This window comes from Pelodiscus sinensis, chromosome 2 (genome assembly GCF_049634645.1).
Source record: "Pelodiscus sinensis isolate JC-2024 chromosome 2, ASM4963464v1, whole genome shotgun sequence".
NCBI classification, from domain to species: Eukaryota; Metazoa; Chordata; order Testudines; family Trionychidae; genus Pelodiscus; species Pelodiscus sinensis.
This window is the reverse complement of record NC_134712.1, coordinates 5,008,486-5,036,202: the sequence shown is the minus strand read 5'-3', so window position 1 is coordinate 5,036,202 and position 27,717 is coordinate 5,008,486. Positions and strand designations below refer to the sequence as shown.

General features: G+C 43.3%; 1 protein-coding gene across 11 annotated transcripts in view; it reads right to left on the bottom strand.

Annotated features, from left to right (window-relative positions):
• TSNARE1 (t-SNARE domain containing 1) overlaps positions 1 to 27,717 on the bottom strand; it is a 731,183-nt gene that overhangs the window by 574,413 nt on the left and 129,053 nt on the right. For 10 of the 11 annotated variants that reach the window (XM_075920025.1, XM_075920027.1, XM_075920034.1 and 7 more), the window contains one exon: positions 23,803 to 23,869. The gene's annotated coding sequence lies outside the window, so the exon portion shown is untranslated. Of the gene's footprint in view, positions 1 to 7,135; positions 7,229 to 23,802; positions 23,870 to 27,717 lie in introns of all 11 variants that reach the window. The other variant, XM_075920028.1, reaches the window with a different exon arrangement.

Below are 27,717 nucleotides of genomic sequence, written 5' to 3'. Positions count from 1 at the left end.
CCCACTGGTCAGTGAGGAGGGAGAAGCAGTAACAGGAAACTTGGAAATGGCGGAGATGCTCAATGACTTCTTTGTTTCGGTCTTCACCGACAAGTCTGGAGGTGTGCCTAATGTAGTGAATACAAGCAGAGAGAGGGTAAGTTTAGAAGATAGGATACACAAAGAACAAGTTAAAAATCACTTAGGAAAGTTAGATGTCAGCAAGTCACCAGGTCCTGATGAAATGCATCCCAGGATACTCAAGGAGCTGATAGAGGAGGTATCTGAGCCTTTAGCTATGATCTTTGAAAAATCATGGCAGACAGGGGAGATTCCAGAAGACTGGAAAAGGGCAAATATTGTGCCCATCTATAAAAAGGGGAATAAGAACAACCCAGGAAACTACAGACCGGTCAGTTTAACGTCTGTCCCAGGGAAGATAATGGAGCAGGTAATTAAGGAAATCATATGCAAACACTTGGAAGGTAATAAAGTGATAGGGAATAGCCAGCATGGGTTTGTGAAGAACAAGTCATGCCAAACTAATCTGATAGCTTTCTTTGATAAGATAACGAGCCTTGTGGATAAGGGAGAAGCGGTGGATGTCATATACCTAGACTTTAGTAAGGCATTTGATACGGTCTCGCATGATATTCTTATTGATAAACTAGGCAAATATAACTTAGATAGGGCCACGATAAGGTGGGTGCATAATTGGCTGGATAACCGTAGTCAGAGAGTTGTTAACGGTTCCAAATCCTGCTGGAAAGGGATAACAAGTGGAGTTCCGCAAGGGTCTGTTTTGGGACCCGTACTGTTCAATATCTTCATCAATGATGTAGATATTGGGATAGAGAGTACGCTTATTAAGTTTGCAGATGATACCAAACTGGGTGGGGTTGCGACTTCTTTGGAGGATAGGGACATAATTCAAAATGACCTTAGCAAGTTAGAGAAATGGTCAGAGGTAAACAGGATGAGGTTTAATAAAGAGAAATGCAAAGTGCTCCACTTAGGAAGGAACAATCAGTTCCATACATACAAGATGGGAAGCGACTGTCTAGGAAGGAGCATGGCGGAAAGGGATCTAGAGGTCATAGTGGACCACAAGTTGAATATGAGCCAACAGTGTGATGCTGTTGCAAAAAAAGCAAATATGATTCTAGGTTGTATCAACAGGTGTGTTGTAAGTGTAGCCCAAGGTCCAGTGTGTTTCAGCAGCAGCCCTGGGAACTACAAGTTGTGGACTACAAACTGCGGTATGTTGGGAGAACTTCCTGGTTCCTTCCAGGATGTGCCCTCTGCCCCCAGCAGGGTCTCAGCAAGGACTGTGCTAGAAGCAGCACACAGGCTGCATGCAGAGAGAAGGGGGCTGCTGAACTGTTTTCCTGTTCTATGTTTTTTACAGAATAAAGCCTGTTCCTGGTGATTTGTCGGAGTGGGTCTGGTCTGAGGTGCACTCACACATACACAACGCAGAGCACACCAAGCAGCCTCAGGCCTAGCCCTCCCCCCACAGTGGTGTAAGAAGTCACAAGCTTCCCCTATGCTGAATAACCTCACACTGGGCTAGCCAACAGGAGAGGTTACATAAGCAAAACTCGTGAAGTCATTCTGCCGCTCTACTCTGCACTAGTTAGGCCTCAGCTGGAGTACTGTGTCCAGTTCTGGGCGCCACATTTCAAGATGTGGAGAAATTGGAAAGGGTACAGAGAAGAGCGACAAGAATAATTAAAGGTCTAGTGAACATGACCTATAAAGCCAGGCTTCATGAACTGGGCTTGTTTAGTTTGGAAAAAAGAAGATTAAGGGGGGACATGATAGCGGTTTTCAAATATCTAAAAGGGTGTCACAAGGAGGAAGGAGAAAATTTGTTCTTCTTGGTTTCTGAGGACAGGACAAGGAGTAATGGGCTTAAAGTGCAGCAAGGGAGGTTTAGATTGGACATTAGGAAAAAATTCCTAACTGTCAGGGTGGTCAAATATTGGAATAAATTGCCAAGGGAGGTGGTGGACTCTCCCTCTCTGGAGATATTTAAGAACAGGCTAGATAGACATCTGTCAGATATGGTGTAGATGGAGCTTGGTCCTGCCTTGAGGGCGGAGGGCTGGACTCGATGACCTCTCGAGGTCCCTTCCAGTCCTATGATTCTATGATTCTTTCGACATACATCAAACAGAACAAATCAATCAATTTAGTGTTTTCATGTTTAGTATTTTAATCCAAAGCTAGTCTTGAGAACAAACTTACAAATTACATTCATGAGCATAAAAGGAAAACAGATACAACACTACACTCTCTACAGGTGGTCAGTTTTTCACAGGTGGTGTAATTTCGACAAATCAGTTGTGCTCATGCAAAATAATATGCACGCTTCCAATCCAGCATCAGTTTCAGCCTATATAACTTTCTCCTGGCAAGCAACATCATTACTTATTCCGGGGCCCCAAATACACCCAACACACAGCTTTGCTTTATTTTCCTTTTGTAATTGTTTTAACAAATAGCAGGAGCAGTTACAAGGAAGAATTCATGTTCGGTTTAGAATAAAAGTAAAGAGCTAAACAGAGATCAGTGTTTGTGGCAAAGAACACAGAGTAATACTCATTAGACTCTTACCAAATCCTATAATAGCATTGCCAAATTTGATTTAACTGTGTGACACATTTGGAAAGCCATTCAGGCTACAAGATTAACGATGAAAAAATAGATGAGTTATCCATCTTTCATCCTATAACCGTTAAGGGATAGTTCCACTCTGAAAAGCAGTTCCAAAATCTGTTCTGTTTTTTAGAGAATTGTTTATCCTCTAAATTTGATGAGCCATCTCCTCTGATCATAATCTAACTTTCTTTCCTATCATTACTTTATAATTAGACAACAAACTAAATGACCTGATTTATTTATAAATAACCCTCTAACCTACAGGCGCCTCTCTCTCTTTCGCCTTGTTCTTGGTTGTTTCCCCTCCTCTTTCATCACTTGTCATTACCTACCTAATTTAGTTTATAAACTCTCCAGGGCTGGCATTTTGCCTGTTATAGATGGGCACATCTAGAGCAATCATCACTGTAGCAGTCAAGCACTTATTTCCTACGGCATTATCTACACGATGACACGGGGCACAGTACTACATTTGGAGGCTCTAATCAATGAAATTAAGAGATGGGGGAGGCAGGGAACAATCAGATCAATTAATCCACCTATCCCTGTGACTACCACACTGCCCTGATTAGGTTTTCTAAGATTTTGTCTAGGATAGCTATGCACCATCATAGCAATGCTGCTGCCGTTATGTTCTTCTCCAGTCTAACAGACATGTCATAGAATCATAGAGCTGGAAGAGACCTTAGAAGGCCATCAAGTCCAGCCCCCTGCCCAAGGCAGGACCAATCCCAACTAAATCAACCCATCCAGGGCTTTATCAAGCCGGGACTTAAACACACCAGGAATGGAGACTCCACTACTTCCCTAGGTAACCCATTCCAGTGCTTCACCACCTCCTAGTGAAATAGTTTTTCCTAATATCCAACCTGGACCTCTCCCACCGCAACCTGAGACCATTGTTCCTTGTTCTGCCATCCATCACTACTGTGACCAGCCTTTCTCCAGCCTCTTTGGAACCTCCTTTCAGGAAGCTGAAGGCTGCTATCAAATCCCCCCTCACTCTTCTCTTCTGCAGACTAAACAGACACAACTCCCTCAGTCTCTCCTCGTAGGTCATATGCTCCAGCCCCCTAATCATTTTGGTTGCCCTCCGCTGGACCCTCTCCAATGCATCCACATCCTTCCTGTAATTGGGGGCCCAGAACTGGACACAATACTCCAGATGTGGCCTCACCAGAGCCGAGAAAAGAGGAATAATGACATCTCTGGATCGACTGGCAATGCTCCTCTTAATGCAACCTAGTATGCCATTACCCTTCTTGTCTACAAGGGCACACTGTTGACTCATGTCCAGCTTCTCATCCACTGTAACCCCCAGGTCCTTTTCTACAGATCTACTACTTAGCCAGTTGGTCCCCAACCTGAAACAATGCTTGGGATTCTTCCGTCCCACGTCCAGGACTCTACACTTGTCCCTGTCTCTGGAGTAAACTTTCTTGACAGTCAGCCTCAGGTACTCATTTGCTTAGTCTCCTTCCATTTCTCCTTACGATAATCCTTTCTCCTATTCAACCCTAATGGATTCCTCTCAAACCTAGGGCTATGCAGCCTTTGAAGATTTGCTTCCACACTATGGCTTCTCCCTTTGTCATTCTCTGGCCAGTCCCTATATAATGTGTTCTACCCATTTTCTTAAGCATCAGCTCCACCTATCTCCTCAGTGATTTTTGAAGATCTTCTCTAAACTCCCCCCAATTTGGTCAAAGAGTTGGAGCTCCCAGGACTCCCATCACAATCCTAGGTAAGTTCCGAGACGTCATGATGGGCATCTGAGGAGTACAAATGGGCAAAACACTTCCAACTCTTGCGAAAAGTGGCCTGGGATTCCAACAATGAACACAGTAATCAGAACCCTACCAGTAAGACTCATGAGGTATGTCTACACTGCAGCGCTATTTTGGGATACTTTTGGTATCCCAAAATAGCTATTCTGCATCTTGACAGCATGCTGGTTATTTTGAAGTATCTTTCGAAATAACAGGCGCTCTATTCTGATGTCCCTGTAAATCTCATTCCACAAGGATGAAGGGACATTTTGGAATAGTGGTTTATTTCAAGATTTAGCACTGTTGCATTGCTTATTTCAAGCTAAGAGTGCAGTGTAGACACACCCATGCAAAATACACAGGGCAGAAGAGAAAACAAAATAAAGGGACTGCAGTTCAGAAAGCTGCCAGATCTTAGAGGACTGTGACAGAAATATGGTGTTGTGTTGATGGGCATGGACTGAGGCTCAGGAAATCTGGATTCAATTCCCAGATTCTCAGTTTACATTTCCTGAACGACTTCGGGAAAAATCTCTCCTTATCTCAATTTCCCCTCTGTGTATCGGGGATGATAACCCTTCCTCCTTTTTCCCCACTCTTTTTCCTTTCAATTTAGATTGTAAGCTTTCTGGGGGCAAGAATTAACTCTTACTATGGTTTTGTACAGCAGGGCTGTGATCTCTATTGGGCCTCGAAGTGGGGTGCCCACATCAAGCCTCCCGGCCCAGGTCAACAAATTCAGTCTCCTGCTACTGCACTAAAAATAACTGTGTAGACATCACCTTGAAGTTGTGGAGCTCATGTTTTACATTCAATCCCTATCCTCTAAGCTTCAGACACTGAGTTCCATCCGGGCCTACAGAGACACCACTATGAAAGTGGGCTCACAGCCTGCGTAGACAAACCTAAGAGCTCCTGTAACACACATCACAGTGGTCCTACAGCCAATGTTTTCAATGAGCAGTGGCCTTTGCCAACCATCAGGACAACAGAACTAACCTGTGAATTATTTGATGTGCCGACTAGCAGGTGGCAAGAAGAGGAGACAAAATCTACTCTGGAGATGAAGGAAGGCTCAGGGAGAAGAGAAGTGGGTAAAGATGGAGATTTCATTAAGTAGGAGGAAACGAAAAAGCACTGGCTGAAGGAAAGTGAAATACCAAATGGCACTAATGGGCCAAGAGCCAGTGAGCAGTCAAAAGCTGCACTGAAATGGAGAGCAATGCAATCCAGTATAACTGGTTTATAGAGCATCTGACATACTCAAAAAGCTTCTCAGAGTTAATTTCCCTCTTCCCTCTGCTATTATTTATGGAGGCGAGGGCAAAGGAGAAGAGAGAGACACTCAGAGGATATTTGAAAAAAGATGCAGAGCCAGAGAGGCAGAGCGATATAGAAAGGCTGGGCCAGGCAACACACACTGCAGAGGAGAGGGCTCCTACAGCAACCGCACTGGAGTAGGACAGAAAGTCGATCACTATCGGCTGAGTCCTTGGAAGTTCTCAGGGTAAACTGGGGAATGTCCTGACACAGAGCTCCTTTCTTTGCACACAACACCTTTACTGGGGAGAAGAGATATAGATCTGTCACCTTTCGATGGTCTTTACCAGCAGGTATTTGAGAAATACCAGGCCTGCCATGTGGCTGAGACTCAAAAATGTGTCCTTCCTTAACAGAAGCTGCAGCGGTCAGTTACAATACGGGTGGCCCCACTCCTGCAAGCTGTGCCACGTGTGACTGGGTGGAGTTGCAGTTAAGTCAATGGCAGACTTCAGGCTGGGAGCCTTCAATGGTTGAATATACAGTAAATGCAACAAGCACATTAATAAAGAAGCAAACTCGAGCACCAATCCAGGAAATGAAAGGGTTTCCAGGCCAGGTTATACTGCATGCAGCTCCTATCAAGTTCAACAATTAGGACTACTATACTCTGGGTGCCCAACTTGAGGTAGCTAGCATCTGATCTGCAGAGGTATCGCGCTCCTCCTGAAGTCAAAGGGAGCTCTGGAAAATCAGGTCTGTTTATCTCAAGCAGGACTCCCGAAAACCAAAGCACCCAGTGGTAAATGCCCCGATTCCATGTGTTGCACATTGCCACGCAGGACTAATTTCAGTGGGAGCTAGGGACAGTCAACACCTCGCAGGAGCGCCTAGGAATTTCATAGTCTAACCCCGTAATTCACATTATTATTAATGTTCACATACAAGCATGGTAAACCTGACTACTGGAACCTCAAATACAGTTTTTCCTGACTATTTTGTGTGATATGCAAATGTTCAGCCTCCATGCTTCATTACTGTTTTTATAGCCACATGCGCATTCGCACACTCTCGGTTTTAGTTTACGAGGCAGAAAGAGAATAAAAACAATTCCCCCATCCCCCATCCTTAGCTAGCACTCAGGGGGTTGTATAGCTATTTGGCACATCTCAGAAGATTTTTAAATTCAGTCCTCCCCATAAACAAAGCTTGCAGCTGCAGGTTCTTGTTTGGCAAGAGATTTTTTTTGTTCGCTTTCTTTAACTTAACTTTAACTGATGCACGATGTTGATCTTATTGTAAAAATACTGCCCTAGAGAAGAACAACAGGGTTCACTTTACATGGTGGAAAGAAAACGATTATTTAATGCCATTTGCAAAACTTAACTAAAAGCCTAAGAGGCTTCTGAAATTATTTTCATGTTTATGTTTCCACCTTCATCCTGCCTCAGGTTACAACTTACCAAGCAACTCCTCCTCTCTGAGAACGGGTCACATGTGATGTCTGAAGTGCCAGAACTGTCTTTTATTCTGTGTTTGTACAAAGCCCCGGACATCTGTTTGCAACCACAACAGAAAAAAATCATTATAAAGCGCAACCCATTTGGGGTGAGGGTCAGAAGAGGACTATCGAACAGTTTGTACACATTTGACAAGTGGGCAAAGAAAATTTGTTCCTAATTCAAACAGTTTGTATATTTTGCCCGAGCTTCCTAAAGAACTTGCCTTCATCCTAGATAGTTTTAATTCCAAAGCAGGATTTTGGGCAGTTATGACCAAGTACAAATACCAGCTATCACGAAGACTAATTTGCAACAGCTCTCTAAGGGTATGTCTACACTGCAGAATTTTTTTCAGAAAAATTGCTGGTTTTCTGGAAAAACTATACTTACATCCACACTGCTATTGCATTCTTGCGACAGAAAGTTTTTTCTGTCAGCGATCAACCTCATTCTACAAGGAAGAAGCCTTTTTCTGAAAAAAAGCTTTTTCAGAAAAAGGCATATGTGGACGTGGAATAGAGTGTTTTTCCGAAAGAAAAGGCCTCCAGGAAAAAGCACAGGTGCCCTGGTGGCCACTCTGTCTACAGTAATCATAACTTAAATGCAAGATAGCGTCCAATAAATGTGAACGCTATCTTTTGAAAAAGCAGATTGCTTTTTCGTTGCGCTATTGCTGTATGGACTCTATCTTTCGAAAGAAGTTTTTCCAGAAGATCTCTTCTGAAAAAGTTTCTTCCAAAAGAAGACTGCAGTCTAGACGTAGCCTGAGAAATAACCATAACTCACTGATTTACCTCTAGATGCAAATGGTGTTTGTATCTTTCACTCACTGCTACCATTTAAAAACACAGCCTTTTCATTATATTTAAGTCACCTGATTTTTAAAGCTATTTTCTCACTATAGAACAGAGTCAGTTGAACGGCAGAAGGGGACATTAGAAAATACTATCAAAACTTCTAAAATTCCATTAAAATTTTGATTTTTTTTTTAAATCACCAATTACCAAAGAAAAGGTTGGATTTACTTTCCTTGTGACATGCTTAGAATCTCTCATATTACACCACAACTTTTCTGCCTTGCTGGATGCTCATGAGAAATCTCCTGTGGTTTCTGTTCAGCATTTGTGCAGGAGCCTCAGATATGTTTTATGGTCCATTGCCTCTTCCGCTGTGGTCTGCAACCACCATTACCTTCTATGCTAGAAACGCACTAAGATATGCACCTGTGCAATCCACACCCTGACTAGAACACTGCATCACCCCAATTTCTCTCCTTTAGGACTGTAAGCTCAAAGGGAGAAGGGATATACTCATTTTGGTCCTGTAAGGTTCCCAGCTTTGCAGGCAATCAGATTCAAGGGCTACTACCCATTCAATTACTAATCAGTTCAGACTTTCACATCTTTAAAAGTAAAAGCAACCCAAAGCCTCTCCTTTCCACGCTGTATTAATGAAAGAGGCTCAGGGATCTGCTGTCTCTCTCACAGAAATCCTCACAAGGGTTTCATGTACCAGCTAACACCAGCTCACCAGGGTTTGATGTAATGCTGGCTGCCCTCGGAAGCTTGTTCCAAGAGCTGCCCTTGTCTAAGGGAAGCCGCCAAAAGAGATGATAACCAAAGATTATACAGGAGCAAAAAATAAGCCCAGGCATGCAGATAGATCAAAATATGCTCATCTCTGCTGAGGGCTGTCTGCTCCAGACAGCACTGCGAAAACCATCTTGCCTGCCACATGACAGGGTCATGTGCAACTCACAAGAAGATTAATAGATTTCAAGGCAGCATTAAGATCTAGTCTGACCTCCTCCTGCGTACCACAGATGAGAGAATTTTACATCATTATTCCTGGGGGAAAATCAGAGTTACATCAACTGGCCCTAGAAGAGAGGGTCCCACACCAGGTCATGGGAAAAAACTGATCATTTTAATTACTTGTAAACCCAGAATATTTAGTCCAATTTCAGCAGCCCAAAAATTAAAAAGCAGCCTGCACAGAACTAATTCCTGCCCCTCAATGGGACAAGAATCAATGGGCTTAAACTGCAGCAAACGAGGTTTAGATTGGACATTAGGAAAAACTTCCTATCTGTCAGGGTGTTTAGACGTTAGAATAAATTACCTAGGGAGGTTGTGGAATCTGCATCACTGGAGATAATTAAGAGCAGGTTGGATAGATATCTATCAGGGATGATATCTCTACTCTGCACTAGTTAGGCCTCAGCTGGAGTACTGTGTCCAGTTCTGGGCGCCACATTTCAAGAAAGATGTGGAGAAATTGGAAAGGGTACAGAGAAGAGCGACAAGAATGATTAAAGGTTTAGAGAACATGACCTATGACGCCAGGCTTCATGAACTGGGCTTGTTTAGTTTGGAAAAAAGAAGATTAAGGGGGGACATGATAGCGGTTTTCAAATATCTAAAAGGGTGTCACAGGGAGGAAGGCGAAAATTTGTTCCTCTTGGTTTCTGAGGACAGGACAAGGAGTAATGGGCTTAAAGTGCAGCAGGGGAGGTTTAGATTGGACATTAGGAAAAAATTCCTAACTGTCAGGGTGGTCAAATATTGGAATAAATTGCCAAGGGAGGTGGTGGAATCTCCCTCTCTGGAGATATTTAAGAACAGGTTAGATAGACATCTGTCAGGGATGGTGTAGACGGAGCTTGATCCTGCCTTGAGGGCGGGGGGCTGGACTCGATGACCTCTCGAGGTCCCTTCCAGTCCTATTATTCTATGATTCTATGATTCTATGATCTAGGCAGTGCCTGGTCCTGCTGTGAGGGCAGGGGACTGGACTCGATGACCTCTCCAGGTCCACTCCAATTCTAGGATTCTATGAATCCCAAGTATCAGAGGGGTAGCCGTGTTAGTCTGAATCTGCAAAAGCGACGAGGAGTCCTGTGGCACCTTATAGACTAACTGAAGTGTAGGAGCATAAGCTTTCGTGGGCAAAGACCATGCATCTGACGAAGTGGGTCTTTGCCCACGAAAGCTTATGCTCCTACACTTCAGTTAGTCTATAAGGTGCCACAGGACTCCTCGTCGCTTATGAATCCCAAGTATCCAGACCTGAGAAAGCAGGGTGGGTGGAGACGTGAGGGAATGGTTTCTGTACTTACCAGGCACAAACACCGCAGCAAAGCAAATCTACATTGGAATAGTAAACCATGGCACAGCAGGGGAAGGCTTGGGAAGAGACACGTTTTCACAGAGTCAGATGTTTTTAAGACCTCGAGATACCATTACAATCTGTTCCAATTACCACAAAATATCCTTTATCATAAATTTCACGAATCTATGGTAGCAACAAACATTATGTTTTGCATTGTTTGTCTTGTTGCCAGACTTACCAACAGGGGTGGAGAAGGAGGAGACAAGAGGGTGTAACTGCTTTGTCAAGCAGCAGCCATAGCCAGAGCTCCAGGCCCCTTTGAATTGCCCCATTTGCCCGCCAACCTGTAATCGGGCCTAGAGTTAAGCAAAAGTTTCATAGCCCATAGCAACCCCAATTCTCAGGTCTGATAAAAAATAAATAAATAAACTGCTTTATTGAAAAACACTGCAAAAAGTAGTAAACCACACTAATAAAAATGGCGTAAAAAGCTACCTTTAATTTTGTCTGCATCTGCAGCAGTAACAAGTTAAAAAACAAAAATATTGTTCAATCAGCTGCCTTTAACCTGAAAAAAAAAGTTACACAAATGTCTCTGAACTATGGATCAGCACAGCTTTCTAAACTTAACACTATCTACCAAGTTTTAAGGCATATAGTCTAATAGTAATGTTTGTGTAAAAAATGCAGTATTAAATATATAATTAGCAAAAAGGTACAGAAAAGCTAATAAAAGGCATATTTTAAAAATCCATATATAAATTACAAACAATTATAATCAATTACAAATCCAACATGTGAAAGAACATTTAAAAACATTAATAAAAAACTTCAAAACTGAAAATTAGGAAATATTTTAATTTAAATTTTACTTCTTTTTCTACCTGTAAACCATTTTGTGTTTGATAACTAACATCCAGAAGTGGAAAGCGCCCCAAAAATTTTCATTTTAGGCTAAAACACTCCCTTGTATAATCAAATACTTAGCAAAAACCAAACACATTCAAAAACAAAGCGACAAATAAAAACACTAAGGGGGCATAAAAGGTATAACAAAAAAAATTAAGTAAAAATTATGTGGTATTTTAATAAAATAATCCAAAAGTATAAAATAGAAAATTTAAACCAGCTGTTATTAATTTAATTAAAGCATATATTTCAAACCAATGTAAACCAGCATTTAAAGATAAAAATAAAAAAATAAATTATAGTCAATGTATTAATATACAGTAAAATCCCAGTAAGTGTATAGCTGCCCTAACACTATTTCAATATAAACTATTACAGATTATTAAGTTGGCTTAGCAGTCAAAAGTAAATAACTAGCCTAAAAAAAAAGAGTCCCCAAAATATAATTTAAATAAAAGTAAATTAAAAGTTTAAAAGGCTAAATACTTCTAACACAAAAAGAGCAAACAAACAAATATTTTAAAGGTTGTCCCCCTTATAATCATTGATCTTCAATATTATAATATATACTCTAAAAATGTTCATACTAATTAAAATAATGTTTGTTATAATGTGCTATACGTATTGCTAAACTAATACCTTAAATTAACACCAGAAGCCCAAATTGCTTCACAATGCATTGCTTTAAAACAATTATACAAAATATGATCCATCTGATGTGATTATTAATGGGTCAAAAGAGGAACAATATAGGCCAAAAGGCCTAATTAATTGAATTGATGTAAGTGGTAATACTTGTGTTCATTTTGCTAGTATAATGTATTTTAAATTACTAAGAAAAATGTGGGGGATTCTTAGTATTCGTAAAATGAAACGTTTTCATTCTGTTCTTAGTAAGATTTAAATTGTTTAGCTCTATCCTGTAATATAAGAGGTTTTATTCTTAAAAACCTTGACCTATTCTATGTCTAAAATATTTATATATAAAATGCAAAATTATAAAAGTACCAGCACAAAGAAGCGTAAGCAAGCTTGTTTACACAGAAAAAGCAAAGAAAAACCACCAAGAAACGATAACTTCTTTATCTCAATGGCTAAAACCGGCAAATTAACGACCTTAAAGTGCAAAGGTAGCCATCCAAAAACCGAAACACAAAATAAAAAATAACTCAAAAACACTTTTGTAAAACAACAACCAGTTTATAATTAACAGGCAAAACATAACCCAGCAAAATCCAGATATCGGAATAAAAACTAATCACTATAAAAAACTGGAGAGGCCCAAAGGACTTTGGGTTTGTCCTGCAACAACAACAGAGCATTGAATCACAATGGACAAAACCCACCTCCCCATTCGTGTTCAATCTAGCTGGCCACTAAATTATAATACAAACACACAAGAAGCATTTCTAAGGGCACATCTACACTCGCCGCACTGGAGACTGATGTTCTGGCATTCGATGTAGCAGGTTCGATTTAGACCCATAAATCAAATGCTGAGGGCAGCTTTAGCCAGTGCCTGTACTCCTCACAATTGCAAAGGAGTAAGGGAAGCCAACAGGAGCGTTTGCTCCCATCAGCATCCTGCTGTGTGGACGCCACCAAGCGTGGCTTAAGGTAAGATGATTCCAGCTACTTATTCTTATTTACACTCAAAAATCAAGACTTCGAGAACAAAATTATATAGACAAACAAGAACTCATGAAGGGAAGTAATTCTTTAATTGCCTATGCATCCATGTTAGGAGCCTGAGTAATAAACAAGAGGAATTGGAATGAATCATTAGATTCAATTTAGTTGGTATTACTGAAATGTCGACGGATGATTCGCATGAACAGAATGTTATAATCAATGGCTATAACCAATTTAGGAAGGACTGAGTGGGCAAAAGGGGTGGGGGAAATGGCACTCTATGTCAAATATGCCATTACTCGTTTCCAAGTCACTAGTAACATAAAAGAAAATCATCGTAAATGCTTCTAGATCAATGTCATAGTAGACAAAGCAGAAGATGGGATACCAATTGGTGTTTGCTAGAGACTGACACATCATGACACTCACCAAATGAAATTAATGGGTAGCAGGTTTAAAACGAATAAAAGAAAGTTCTTCTTCACACAGCGTGTAGTCAACCTGTGGAACTCCTTTCCAGAGGAGGCTGTGAAGGCTAGGACTATAATAGGGTATGTCTACACTACCCCGCTAGTTCGAACTAGCGGGGTAATGTAGGCATACCGCACTTGCAAATGAAGCCCGGGATTTGAATTTCCCGGGCTTCATTTGCAGAAGCGGGGCGCCGCCATTTTTAAAACCCCGCTGGTTCGAACCCCGTGCAGCGCGGCTACACGGGGCACGAACTAGGTAGTTCGAACTAGGCTTCCTAGTTCGAACTACCGTTACTCCTCGTTCTTATGTTCTTATGCCAGTGTAATCCAGAGAGCCTCCCAACAGACCCGGGGCATCAGTACGTGGGCTTGAACCTGGGATCTTGGGGGATAAAGCCATGAGCCTCTACTTCATGAGCTAAAAGCCAACGGGCTCTGAGCTATAGCTGTAGAGTAGACTGCACTTTTCCTTCTCAGTGCCTCTGATTAACACCAGTGAACAGGATAACCAACTCTTTCCCCATCTATTTATAATATGTCGGGAAAAAGTTGTATGATCATTGGAGACTTCAATTCTGTGACATATGCTGGGGGCCTCATGATGCCAGTGCTAAACATCCTTGAAATTTCTGAATATTATAGATAGCAACTTCCTAACTTAAAAATGTTACAAAACAGTTAACCATTGGGACGCTTTACTGAAGGCTATGGTGTACCCTCCATCCTGGGCAATTCTAAAATCAAGATTAGATTTTTTTTTCCCTAAAAGATCTGCTCTAGGGATGATTTTGAGGCAGGGGCTCTGTCCTGTTTTACACAGCAGGTCAGAACAGATGACCATAGTGGTCCCTTTTGGCTTTGGACTCGAAGAAAAGTTATGTATTAAGCCTGGCAGCATGAATAAGGGGAAGATGAAGGGAACCCATGAAAGAATTCATTGCTACTATCATCTCATAGTCTCATTTAGCCCTGCGTACGTTAGAAAATAAGGGCCCAAACCTGCCTTATAAACATCTGTGCAAATGAAGGCTGCAGAATCAGGGCCCTATGTTTAGAGGAAGCACTTAACTAGCCTCTGAAATGTAGCCACCTCCTGGTGCAGAGTGACAGCTCAGGACAAGGAGAAGCGAACATGGGGCTCAGTCTTACCTACAGAAGGAATTTATGTGGGCAGAATGTTATCGTACGACTAGTAGTTCTGCCAGAACACTGAGATGAATCTTACTCAGGCAAGATGTTCCATGGACTCTCTACAGCAGAGGTGGGCAACCATTTTTAAAGGGGGGCCACTTGAAAAATGTTCAAAGTGGTAGCAGGCTGCCGTGGAAGGGGCAGGGCCTCAGGTGGAAGGGGAGGGGCCTTTAAATAGAAACAAGCAAAAGCCTCCCTGTGGCTCTCAGGTAACATGGCAGGGCAGGAGCTGCGAGTCCTTGTAACTGCTTCTATTTAAAGGGCTCACGCCTTAGCAGCCACCGGGAAGGCGCAAGCCATTTAAATAGAAGCAGTTGAAAGGGCTCACGCCTCCCCGGCTCCCAGGCAGTTAGGGGGTGGGGTCGGGAACTGCCACATGGGCTGAATAAAAGAGCGAGGCGGGTCGGATCTGGCCCACTGACTGGCTCTTGCCCAGCCCTGATGAGCATAAGAGATCAGGGCTTTGGCTGTACAGTCACAATAATCAAGTCACAGTCAGGTACCCAAAGATAGAGAAACAGTAATTAAAATACAGCACAAAGGTTTCCAGCCTCTGGTCTATGGACCCCTAGGGGCTGCACCTTCATTTGAATTATTTTTAGGGATCCACAGATGAAAAAAAAAAAGCTTAAAACCCATTGATGCAGCTCTTCTCAGTAGTAGCCCTCAAAGCGCTTCATAAAGGAGGTGATTTGTTATCTCTTGGTCAGTGGCAGACCTGGGAACAGAGCCAAGGTCTCCGAAGTCCCAGTGCAGTGCTCTAGGTTACATTGCATCTGACCAGGTGGGTCTTTGCCCACGAAAGCTTATGCTACAATAAATCTGTCAGGCTGCGTCTAGACTGGCAAGTTTTTCTGCAAAAGCGGTTGCTTTTGTGGATAAACTTGCCAGCTGTCTACACTGGCTGCTTGAATTTCCGCAAGAACAATGACGATCTCATGTAAGGGCCAGTGTAGACAACGCAGTATTGTTTTCTGCAAAAAAGCCCCGATGGCGAAAATGGCAATCGGGGCTTTCTTGCGCAAAACCGCGTCTAGATTGGCACAGACGCTTTTCCGCAAAAAGTGCTTTTGCGGAAAAGCGTCCGTGCCAATCTAGACGCTCTTTTCCGCAAATGCTTTTAACGGAAAAACTTTTCCGTTAAAAGCATTTGCGGAAAATCATGCCAGTCTAGACTTAGCCACAGTCAATAAGGTGCCACAAGACTTCCCATTGTTTATGCAGATTCGAACGAACACGGCTACCCCTCTGATACTAGGTTATGTTGCCTCCCTACACGCTCCTCATGTTCTCTGTTGAGCTGCCTCACTCTCTGTAAGCTGTGCACTTGTGCCGTCTCTCAGGAGAGATTCAGATGCTGCCCAACTGATTAGCAGAGCTGCACATTTAGGGTTTTTTTGTCTACTGGTGGTGCGCATTCACACGCCTTGGTGCATATAAAATATGATTCCGCGCATTGAAAACATCTGCACATGGATGGAGAAGATTGGACGGAACATTGGTGGAGAACTGTGTTTAAACCAGCCCCGCCCATGTCATACGTGCCCTGCAGGTAGAGGGGTAGTCACGGCTGGCAAAGTGACTCCTTGCATCAGCACTGAATTCACCTGCCCATGCTGGAGGTAAGTCACTCAAGCCTCCTACCCTTCAATAACTGCTACCTGCCATGTCCTAACTCAGAAGAGAACATAGTGAAAGTACCAGATACTTCCAGCAGCAGCAGAGATGCATTCTGGCGCATTCAGAGTAGTTAGGGGCTTTCATTTTACCTCCAATGCTGAAGAGATCATCTCATTCACTTAGGCAGGTACATCTATGTTCTCATGTACCCTCTTTCTGCTTCTTCAGCAGCAGTTACGCTACTTTCCAGAGCTGAGGCATCAAAGCTTATACTCAAACAAGGAAGTTTTTAAGCCACATTAATTTCGAGCTCTGCCAGAAACAGCGGGAAGACTAAAATAACGGTAGCCAAATGAGAAAGCGAGACATCCAAGCTGGTGAGGAACGAAGTGGCATTTTCCAGCTTCCAGATGGTTATTTCAAAGAGGGAAGAAAGAAAATATTTGTAAAAGAGATACAATTTAGACAGTTCATGGGCAGGATCTCCTTAAAGACCAGAGAGAATCAGAATACTGAAAAGAGATCCAACCAATCTGGAAATTCAAGTCCATCACTACATCCACGGTTCACTCTTCAGACATTTTTGTTAGGAATCATCCCACAATTATTCCTGGGGAAAGGAGGAGATAGTGATTATTTTGCTTAACTGCAATTATGCATGTTTAAAACACAGAAAAACACACTACCAGAACTAGACACAGCAGAGGGAAACCAGCAACATGCTATTTAGCCAATTGAAAATATCCCAAACAATATTGTAAAGAATGCAAAACTGGCAACTACCTGCACCCAGAAATCCCATAGTGCTTTTGAAATCCAGTCTAGGGAACCAATCCCACAAAGAGTGGGAATACACTGACCAGCTCCTGGGATGACAGAGGAATGATCTGGTGGTTAAAGCTATAAATCAGGAAGTCTGGGTTCTACCACAGAAGCTGCTGTGATTGGAGGAAAAAAATAACTTTCCATTCCTTAGCTGCCGTATCTATAAAAGCAAGATTCTGATATCTACCTCACTACCAGTGAGTATTAGTGGCTTAATTCATAAACACACACCCAGATCAGAGGATCCTGATAAAAAGGCAGATTACTAGAAGAAAAATCCTCCCATGACAAGCCCCAGCATGAAACACATTGCAACGAGGTCGGCTACAGAGCACAGCTGTTGCTGCTAATATTTCTACATTTACTTGAACACGCTCTGGGAGACGGTAATATTTTGAGCATGCTGTGGTAAACACCAACTCTGAGCCATTGTGCTGCAGTCTGAAAGAGGTAAGAGAAGCCATTGTACAGCCTAGACAAGAACAATCCATTGGTAATGAATCAAAGCTAAGAAGAAAACCACCCCGAAGTCTAAACAGAGCGTAAGACGGAGAATGTCTTATTGCCCTTATATAAATCCATGGTATGCCCACATCTTGAATACTGTGTACAGATGTGGTCTCCACATCTCAAAAAAGATATACAGGCACTAGAAAAGGTTCAGAGAAGGGCAACTAAAATGATTAGGGGTTTGGAATGGGTCCCATATGAGGAGAGATTAAAGAGACTAGGACTTTCCAGCTTGGAAAAGAGAAGACTAAGGGGGGATATGATAGAGGTCTATAAAATCATGAGTGGTGTGGAAAAAGTGAATAAGGAAAAGTTATTTACTTGTTCCCATAATATAAGAACTAGGGGCCACCAAATGAAACTAATGGGTAGCAGGTTTTAAACAAATAAAAGGAAGTTCTTCTTCACACAGTGCATAGTCAAACTGTGGAACTCCTTGCCTGAGGAGGTTTTGAAGACTAGGACTATAACAGGGTTTAAAAGAGAACTAGGTAAATTCATGGAGGCTAGGTCCATAAATGGCTATTAGCCAGTATGGGTAAGGAATGGTATCCCTAGCCTCTATTTGTCAGAGGGTGGAGATGGATGGCAGGAGAGAGATCGCTTGATCATTACCTGTTCGATTCACTCCATTTGGGGCACATGGCATTGGCCACTGTCAGCAGACAGGATACTGGGCTGGATGGACCTTTGGTCTGACCCAGTACGGCCATTCTTATGTCCTTACGTTATCAGCAGAATAAGCATCATGTAACCCACACAACTCATGGGTGTGGTATACAATCCCATCTAGTGACACTGAGACCACTTACAGAGAGAATAACGGAACTGCTCTACAACCTTAGCTAATGGCCAGCTGGCTTTTAGCTGATAGAGTAGAACAGGGCTACTCAACACACGGGCTGCATGTAGACCATGGCCCGTTTGTTTGCAGCCCACAGTTCAGTTTGGGTTCACATTGCAGTTTGGGTTGATATACGTTTCAGTAGTTAAATTCCTGGACTGCTGTGAAGCCAAAACAAAAAAGCAGTCAATAGAATGGCCTTCTGTTGATATGCATTTTAGTAATTAAATTCCTGGACTGTCATTGCTCATTAAAAGTGGTGTCATATGGGTGGAAATTGGGTAAATACTGCATTTTAGTAATATCAACAGAACTAACTTAAATAGGGCCAGCGTGTTGTGTAGTCTTGCCTTAATTTTTGTATTCATGCCCATCAGTGTGAAAGAAGCTATTTGCATATATCTGCATGCATATGTAACCACACTTATGCTGCGGCCCTCAGCATGTGCTATGAGTATCATTGAGGTCCCCGAGGCTTCCAAAATTGAGTAAGCCTGGAGTAGAAACTCATGTCCTAAGCTCCAGAGGTCCCAGGTTTGATTCCGCTGACCGGAGATTGTAACTAAGGTTTGTCAGCACTACAATCACACAATGCAGCAGTGCTACAAAACTCACTGCAAAGCATCTGACACTCCTCTGGCTTTATCAGAGACAACTCCATGCCAGTCCCAGGTTGGGTAAGGTCACCAATATGGTGAGCTAAACCTAGCTGAATTGGGCAAGATTCCAAGAGAGACCACCAGCTCAGATTGAGATATATTGAGACTCCTGCCCCAAGAGACACTGACCTGTATTTTGAGTCTTTAGTTTTGCATGGAAGGGTGTTTGCAGAAGGCAGAGGTTGCCAAGATGCAGTCTCGAACTACAAGGCCATGCTCAGACCTGGCAGCTGCCTGCTGGAGGGCCCTTGGCAGACGCGATGCCATGGATAAGAAGACTTTCAGCAACTACCCTCCCACCCGTCTCACAAGTACCTGTGCTGTAGGTACGTTTCATGTCCCTCGCCCACTGAGCGCACGGCTGAATCTCGCACATGGCTTCCACCGCAACGCACAGAGTGGAGAGGCACAGCATGAGCAGCCAGGATCAGAATGTGTTCAGATGCCATGGAAACGGGCGCAGAACAGGATGTGTAAACAAGCCCTCTCCGGGCACAGAATACTACACACAACCGCAGCCCATGCAGACGGGTTGTCACATTTAACATCGCATCAGCCGCCTGTAGGTCAACCCCGGCCCAGTTCCAGTTGGCGCAATTCACAGACTAGGGTTGCCTAGTCCGACTTCCTGAATAGTGCAGGCCAGGGAATTTCACCAGAGATTCCTGCACTGAGCCCATAAGGTCTGCTCAAGCTACAGAATACGGATTTAAAGACTCCACGTGATGGGGCCTCCAGAACATTCCTACATAAACTGTGCCAGTGGTAAATTCCTGTGACGGTTAAAAGTCCACATTACACACGATGCACTTGTCCTCAGCGAGCGCAAAAGGGGCAGTTACAGCTCCTCAAGGCCGTGTTCCAGCATGACCGAGTTTTCATTCCTCAGCCTGCAAAGGAAATTTTATATCAAAACAAGTCAGACCTGGAGAATTACCATGGCCATCGGAGAGCCCACACAGGGAACTCTGTGTGTCAGGAGAGGCTAGTTACACAACAAAAGGGAAAGTGATTTGTAAATTGAGTCTCTCTCTTGCAGGAGCAGGCTGAGAACTGAGGCCTTAGGACACGACATCTTCACGTTTCTTTTGTAGTAAAGCTTGGCGCTTAGGAGGACAGCCCTGGAGAGTGAAATTCTCTATCCACAAAGGAGGGGTAACAACATTGCAAGCTTCCCTTACCCTGCACCACCCACCTAGAGAGACCAGTGAGCCGAAGTCTTCCCGCCCATTAGCGTTCTCATATAATGGTGCTACTTGCTCACTATCAAAGCAGGACTCTAGCTACAGTCCTCATATCCCTGTAGGGACATTGTGGAAAATAGAGTCGCACTTACAAACCGAATCAGAGTCCTAAAAAAGCCCCAAAATAACCCAAATCCACAGACACTTGCTAAGGAACAAGGGAAGACACAGGAGTCGAACCAAGAGCCACAAAGCAGTATGACTGGTAAAGGATCACCAACTCGCAGCTCACAGTGAGCAAACAATCTGGAAGAAAAGACATAGATTGCTGGGGTGGAGAGGAATACGCTACCTTCTCTGCTTTCAGAGACAAATGCTTTCACAGCTGCTCCATGCCTTTGACTTCTGGTTTCTAGTAACCTTAAAGTTAAGCCTGAGTTCAGGTTGCCAAACAGCCATTCAAAACCTTCCTGTCAATTCTGGTGTAATGGGATCTAACACTGAAACACACAGTTGTTAACCCCAAGCAACTTAATGAACAAGGCCTCTGTGTCAGTGGGTTTCAAACTTTTTTTTCCTGTGTCCCAATTAGGAAAAATTGTTTATGGCCATGACCCGATGGCTGTGTTTAGACTGCATCCCTTTTCTGTAAAAGGGATGCAAATTAGACACAGCGCAATTGCAAATGAAGCGGGGATTTAAATCCCCCCGCTTCATTTGCATAAACATGGCTGCCGCTTTTTTCCGGCTCGGAGCTTTGCGGGAAAAAAGCACCAGTCTAGACGTGGATCTTTCGGAAACTAAAGCCTTTTACGAAAGATCCCTTATTCCTTATTTTAAGAGGAATAAGGGATCTTTCGGAAAAGACTTTATTTTCCGAAAGATCCCCATCTAGACTGGCGCTTTTTTCTGGCAAAGCTCTGAGCAGGAAAAAAGTGGCAGCCATGTTTATGCAAATGAAGCGGGGGGGGGGGGGTTTAAATCCCCGCTTCATTTGCAATTGCGCTGTGTCTAATTTGCATCCCTTTTACGGAAAAGGGATGCAGTTTAGACACAGCCAATAAGTATATCTTTTTAAAGTTCCCCCAATCCCCACAGAGCTCCCCAGAGACTGCCAGGAAACTACTCCCCCCCCCCAGACAGAGTCACATGGCTGCTGGGGAACACCGCCCCACAAGCAGAGCTCTGGCTGTTGACCCAGTGCCCCATATCCTGCACCCCAGTGCTGGATCATAACCCTAAGTTTGTGAATGACTGTTCTATGTAAATAAGTAGTTGCCCCCCCTACAGCTTGAAGCGTAGGAATTCTGGAAGCAAGGGAGAACAATCCAGCGATTACAGGAAAAGTTATATACACACTGAATGGATCTTTGCTTTTGCTCACTTGGCCCAGAATGGCGTTATTCAGTTGTGAAATATGCTGCTGAAGCAGATGGCAAGTCCCCAGAGAGGCACCCTTCCATTTCCAGGACAGTGATTGGAACATACTGAGCCTGTTCAGATACACACAGCATGGGTGGTATTCCCTGGGCAAGGGCAACGACAGATCTGCTGTGCCACAGACCATAAATGGTGGCATCTCTTAGTGTGCTTGACACGCAAGTTTCTATTTCACAGCACACTTCAGCCCAACGGCAAAATTTTCCATGCAGGGTAAGTTCACCCACGTCTATATCTGAGGGATCTGGCTGTGATACTGTGCCCCCATACTTTTATGGAAATGTGTTTTTGAATATGAATATGCTTTATGCAAAATGAGGAAAGTAAAATACGATTCAAGAGCTTGTAACTCCTTGAATGTGTATATTCCATGTGTGCCTGTATCATTCTAGTATGCAAAGCTAGAAATATAAAGTGTAAACCTGTTTATTAATCTAGGTCTTCTAGTGAAAGCCATTAGTGTTGCTTAAGGAACTTAATGGTCCGGTGCTCAAGAAAAGGATCTGTGAAGAGTCTTGTTTTTCCTGTAAACTTAAACTGTGGTTGGTCCTATGAAGACATGTGATCATGACACCTGATGCTAGAATCCATCCTGAATTTGGTATTTTTCCATAGAAGTGAGGGGATGGGATAAAAACATCCCACCCTGTGGAAATTCTATTTAAGGGATAGAAAGCAACCAATGGTCTTCAGCCAGCTTCAAAGACTGCTCCCCACCTCAAGAGGACACATGAAAGGACTTGAAAAGAAAAGAACTCTAACAAGGGGAGAAGCTCTTAGACCCAGGTTAGGAACAGATCAGCTCTGGCCTGAAGAACATTACCTAAAATAAGGACTAAGGTGAGAAATTATGGTTTGTAACAATTTCTCTTCGTGTATTAGGCCTACTTGGTGTATTTTGTATATTTTAGCTTAGTAACTTACTTTTATCTGTCTGTCATCACTTGCAACTATGTACTCAAGTCCCACTTTTTATTTTTATATTTAATAAACTCACTTTTGTATATCATCAGACCTAGTGTAAATAATTGTTACCAGAGGCAGAGGGGGACAGACAACAGCAGTGCATCTCTCTCTCTCTTTCACGGATAAAGGGAATGAACGTACAAGCTTTCTCTGTGTAAAACTTTAATACAGAATAAGAGGGATTTGGGGGTTTAATCCCATTGGGGTGGTGCTCCTGGGCACTATCAAGTTCCTGTAACTGAGTCCTCCCAGAGCTAAGCTATTATCAGTGTTTATGTTATTCTGCTGGGGGGGCTGTTACCCCAACTCTGCGCCTTTGCTGGGGGAGACCAGAGCTTCTGGCTCAGCAAGACAGAGTGGTAGGGCATCCTAGAGGGCAGGTAGGTAGGCTCAGTGGGTGGTTTGATCAGCCCACCATTTTAAGGAGATCTCTGTGACCCAGCCCATCACTTGACATTCAGGGATACTGACCATTTTCACTTAGCTGACTTTAGCTATTCAGCCTCAAGACAACCACATTTCAAAGTATTCACCTATGGACATTCATTACCAATGAAATGCAGCCTGCTCTGGAGTGGGAGCAATCAGCCATCTACTGCCCAGCATACTATATAAAAACATTCAGAAATGCATGTGGAAACACATCCTGTAGAATACATCCTCTGGGACAAGACTATGATGCACTCTGAACAAGGCTCTTCTCCACTCAGGGGCAGACTAAGACAGGATCCATGAGATGTGTGTCCCACAGGCAGAGCCCCCACAAGGATCTGCTGGCAGAGGTGCAGCATTTGACCAACTTCTGCTAACTAGCTACCCCCTGGGTGGGCTGGGCTGTGGCAGGGATGCAAGGATGCAGGAGTGGGAGGGAGAGAAGTATGGCTGAGAGTCTGGACAGACTGGGTTAACTGGTGTTTCTTCATCAAGTTCGCCAACATGCTTTGAAATGCCACTTAGTGTAGACACCTTTAAAATAACATTACCAGGAGGTCTCGAGAGCTTTGCAGGGAACAGAACATCTGCCTGGAGAGACTTCGTTTCAGAGCCTACTATCTTGATGGACCTCAACCTCATTTTGCAAACTCTGAACCAACAAGAGAGTGCTGGGCCTCTAAACACACGTGATGAAGAACCAGAAACAACCCATCTCGTCTAACCAAATGTGCAAGATTGTTCATGACTGTGCAACCTGTGTCCAAGATTTCCAATGACCCCACAACTCACCTCAACCTCTCCAGTCACAGACAAGATCTTTCCCCCTTACCTTATCTTGGAAACGAGGTCCTATAGAGTTATTCTGTTCTTCCTGTCATACAAGAGCCCTGGACAATCTGAAACAAAAGATATAGATTGCTGAGTGGTGTTGGGGTGGAGAGGAATACGCTACCTTCTCTGCTTTCAGAGACAAATACTTTCACAGCTGCTCCATGCCTTTGACTTCTGGTTTCTAGTAACAGCTCATGGGCTTTGGGCTGCAGATCATGAATGAGTACAAAACAACACTTACCAGGTCTGCCACACTTTGCACATGTTAATCAGAACTTCTCCGAGGTAACTGAGGATTACTCCCATTTTAAAGATGGGAAAACAAAACAAAGGAGGGAATGGACTTAAAAATCCTCCAGATTTCCGGGTGTATTTATGTGCTGAGGAGTGTGGGACAAAACTAAAGAGATTTCTCAACTTTCACTGAAAACTTTTAAGAAATGTTCTGGTTTCTTTAGGGCAGGGGTGCGAAACCTTTTTTGGGTCGGGGGCCACTAAGCCACAGAAAAATCAGTCGGGGGGCACACACAACCAAGAAGAAAAAAAAAAGACAACCCCTCACTGACCTGGCCCCTAACTGAGAAGGAGAAAGACACACCTCACATTCCCCTCACACACCAGAACCTATGGGGTCCAGGCTAGTAGATTTTGTGTGCTCCAGTTCTGCTGTAGGCATAGGCTCCCCAATGCTGGGGGGGAGCCCTGAGCCTCGCGGGCTGGATCCAGGCAAGCCGGGGGTCACATCCACCCCCCCGGGCCTGAGGTTCCCCACCCCTGCTTTAGGGCCTCACTCCTGCCAGACACTGAGCATGCTGGCTTTGGTGCAGCACTATAGAACAAGCGTAGGTTAAAGCATGTGAATAGTCCCATTGGAACATGCCCAAGATGTTACCCACTGTAAGTACTGGCTATTTTCTAATATTTTTTGGTGTGATCCTCTGCACAACACCTTACACGAACTTCAGTTTTCATCCAAATGATGGAACCTCCAGCCGCACAAAACCACTGAGGCCTTCATGGGGTGCTGATGGAGAAGGCAAGGCACTATCCGGTCAACCACACAGGTGGTCTCCCACCAGAGTCTGCTGTGGTCCACATCAGCCAGGTACCGACCAGCTTCTGAGAGATGCAATAGTATACTGCAGCCACATGCTGCCAACACTTCTTAGCAGCTACACTGGCTACAGTAAATGGCCTTCTGTATCCGTAAACAGAGGATCCTTAATATATCAACATATCTTGAAATAGTGGTGAAGAACTATTTTTAATAGATTTGATTGCAAAATAAAAATAAATGTCTTTTCCATCAATTTATTACCAGAAACGCAAATGAAAAATCTTTAGCAAATATCTACTGAATCCCTATATTTGGTTAATAATGAATAGCAATGTCCTTTATTTATTCAAAACCAAAGCATCAATAGCTAGTGTTTTTCTACATATTTGGGGATTCTGGTTCATACTATGAACACTCTCCCCAAGCACAACTCTTTTTTATAGTAATAAATAGTAATAAATTTTCCATTTTTCAGTAATAAATACCATGCTAGCTTACAATAATATAAACTCACATACATGCATATTTAAAAAATCTGTAAAAACCTGAACTATAAGTTCCCCTACCAGATGTTATTCAGCTAAAACGCCCATTATTAATAATAATTTTATTACAGCACTGCTTAGATGCTCCAGTTGAGGCCAGGGCAAATTTTGCTAGGTACTTTGCAAACACAGGGTAAGAGACAATCAGTGCCTCAATAAGATCACGGCTTCATTTAAATTTACATGGCTGCCGCGCTGAGCCGACAAACAGCTGATCGGCTGTTTGTCCGCTCAGCGCGCTATTCTGGACACTCCCCTGCTGACATCAAAGCCCTTTGTCAGCAGCCCTGTTATTCCTTGTGGGATGAGGTTTACCGGGGCTGCCGACAAAGGGCTTTGATGTCAGCAGGGGAGCGTCCAGACTAGCGCGCTGAGCGGACAAACAGCTGATCAGCTGTTTGTTGGCTCAGCGCGGCAGCCATGTAAATTTAAATGAAGCCGCGATCATTTAAATCGCGGCTTCATTTGCCTTTGCCAAAAAAACAAATCTACATGGCTCCGTCAATGGAGCCATGTAATTTAGACGTACCCTAAGATCTCAGTCTAAATAGACAAAACAAAACAAAAAGCAGGAGGGGAAACCAGGTAACCCAAGAACAAGTGGAGGGAGCAGCCTAAAGTTGACGTTACAATGACTTTTTGTTGGAAAACAGTAGTAAATTTAGACTAAAAAATGTTAAAGAGGGAAAGTCAAAATTGAAACAAACTCTTCTAAATTGTCCTACCTTTGAAACTTTCTGAAATTTTGTCCTTTTTATCCTGATTTTTTTTAAATCTAAAAAATTCTCACAAGACAGGAATCTCACTTCCCATCCAACCCTAACCCCAAGTACTAGGTTTACACTAATGTCTCTTAGGAGAGCAGATTAAGCGTGGGAAGCCACAAAAAGGGATTCCTGACAGCTAATCCTGGATCTGACGTTTGACTGTTCCATCCCAGGACAGTAAGTTAAGGTGGTGAAATCTGACCACTACATAGACTGTGGAGGCCTTGATTTTTGTCTAGCCCCCAAGAGAGCAGATTGAGACTGAATATCAGTGTAATGGAGGGATTCGCCTTCCAACCCCATTTGTTGCAAGACATCACTCAGAAATCTAAACTACAAGGATTTCCACTGATAGACCTAATAAATCATCATCATTGTACAATTGCCTCAGCCCTCAGACTACCCCTTCCTTCCCCATTGCCCACACAGATCTCTGTGGTTTTCCGGCAGCCTGAACCACATAAAGAGACAGGGCCAGAAATTTGTGCTTCTACAGCAGAATACAAAGACTGAAACCGAGAGGCTGAAAAAATGAATTTCTCCAAGCTTACACAGAGGCTGAATGACACACCAAGAAAGTCTTCCTAGCAACCTTCCCACCCCATGAGGCTAAGAAATACACCACTTCATTAATCCTGAGTGTCTATGGCCCACAGCAGAATCCCGCATTAACAGATGCAAAAATGTATCATCCTCATTCACAGAAAAGATCTCAGACATTTGGAAAAACGTCTCTACCAGCCCACATCTGGCCCCATCATATACCCATACCCATCGCTACCTGCCCGTGTTCAGTACATTCACTACTAAAGGGGTATTGGACAGCAAAATGGAGTCTTGACCCAAGACTTATGTATCCAACACATGATCTTCTGAGCTAGCAAGTCATGAGCAATTGGTACCATCCATGACTGAAACAGCCAAATCCTCATTCAGAGAAGGAAACTTCCCTTTCTTTTTCAAACAGGCAACTGTATAGCAGGCATGTAAAAAACTCATCCTGATACATCCACTGTAGCAAACCACTGCCCAGTAACAAACATATTCCTAAGCATGCTCAAAGAGGATGCTAATTGATGCTAGCATCCTTGTCCTGGCACCATCTGGATTCAGTCCAGGACATGAGACAGGAATAATGTTCAGCGGTACTGACGGATGCTCTTCTGCTATTGATGGATGAAGGGCAAACATCTAGTCTCATCTTCCTGGATCTATGTAGTGCAGTCAACATTGCTGTCCACCAGCCACTGCTGTTTCATTTTAAAGGTAACAGGGGTACACTGGAGTGTGCTGGCCTGGTTTTCATCCTTCCCGGAGGGATGCACACAAGAAGTGGAGACAGGAAATGGCACCTGCATCACAGTCCTTTCTCCAGACCGACTCCACATCTACGTGCAACCCTTGGGAGACTGATCAGACAACATGAACTCAAGGGCCAGCAATGTGCAGGGGGCACACAGCTTACTTTTCACTACATATAACCCCCTAAACTCAACATGGCTCAGAGGTTCAAGATCATGGATGGTGAAGACAGCGTATTGAGG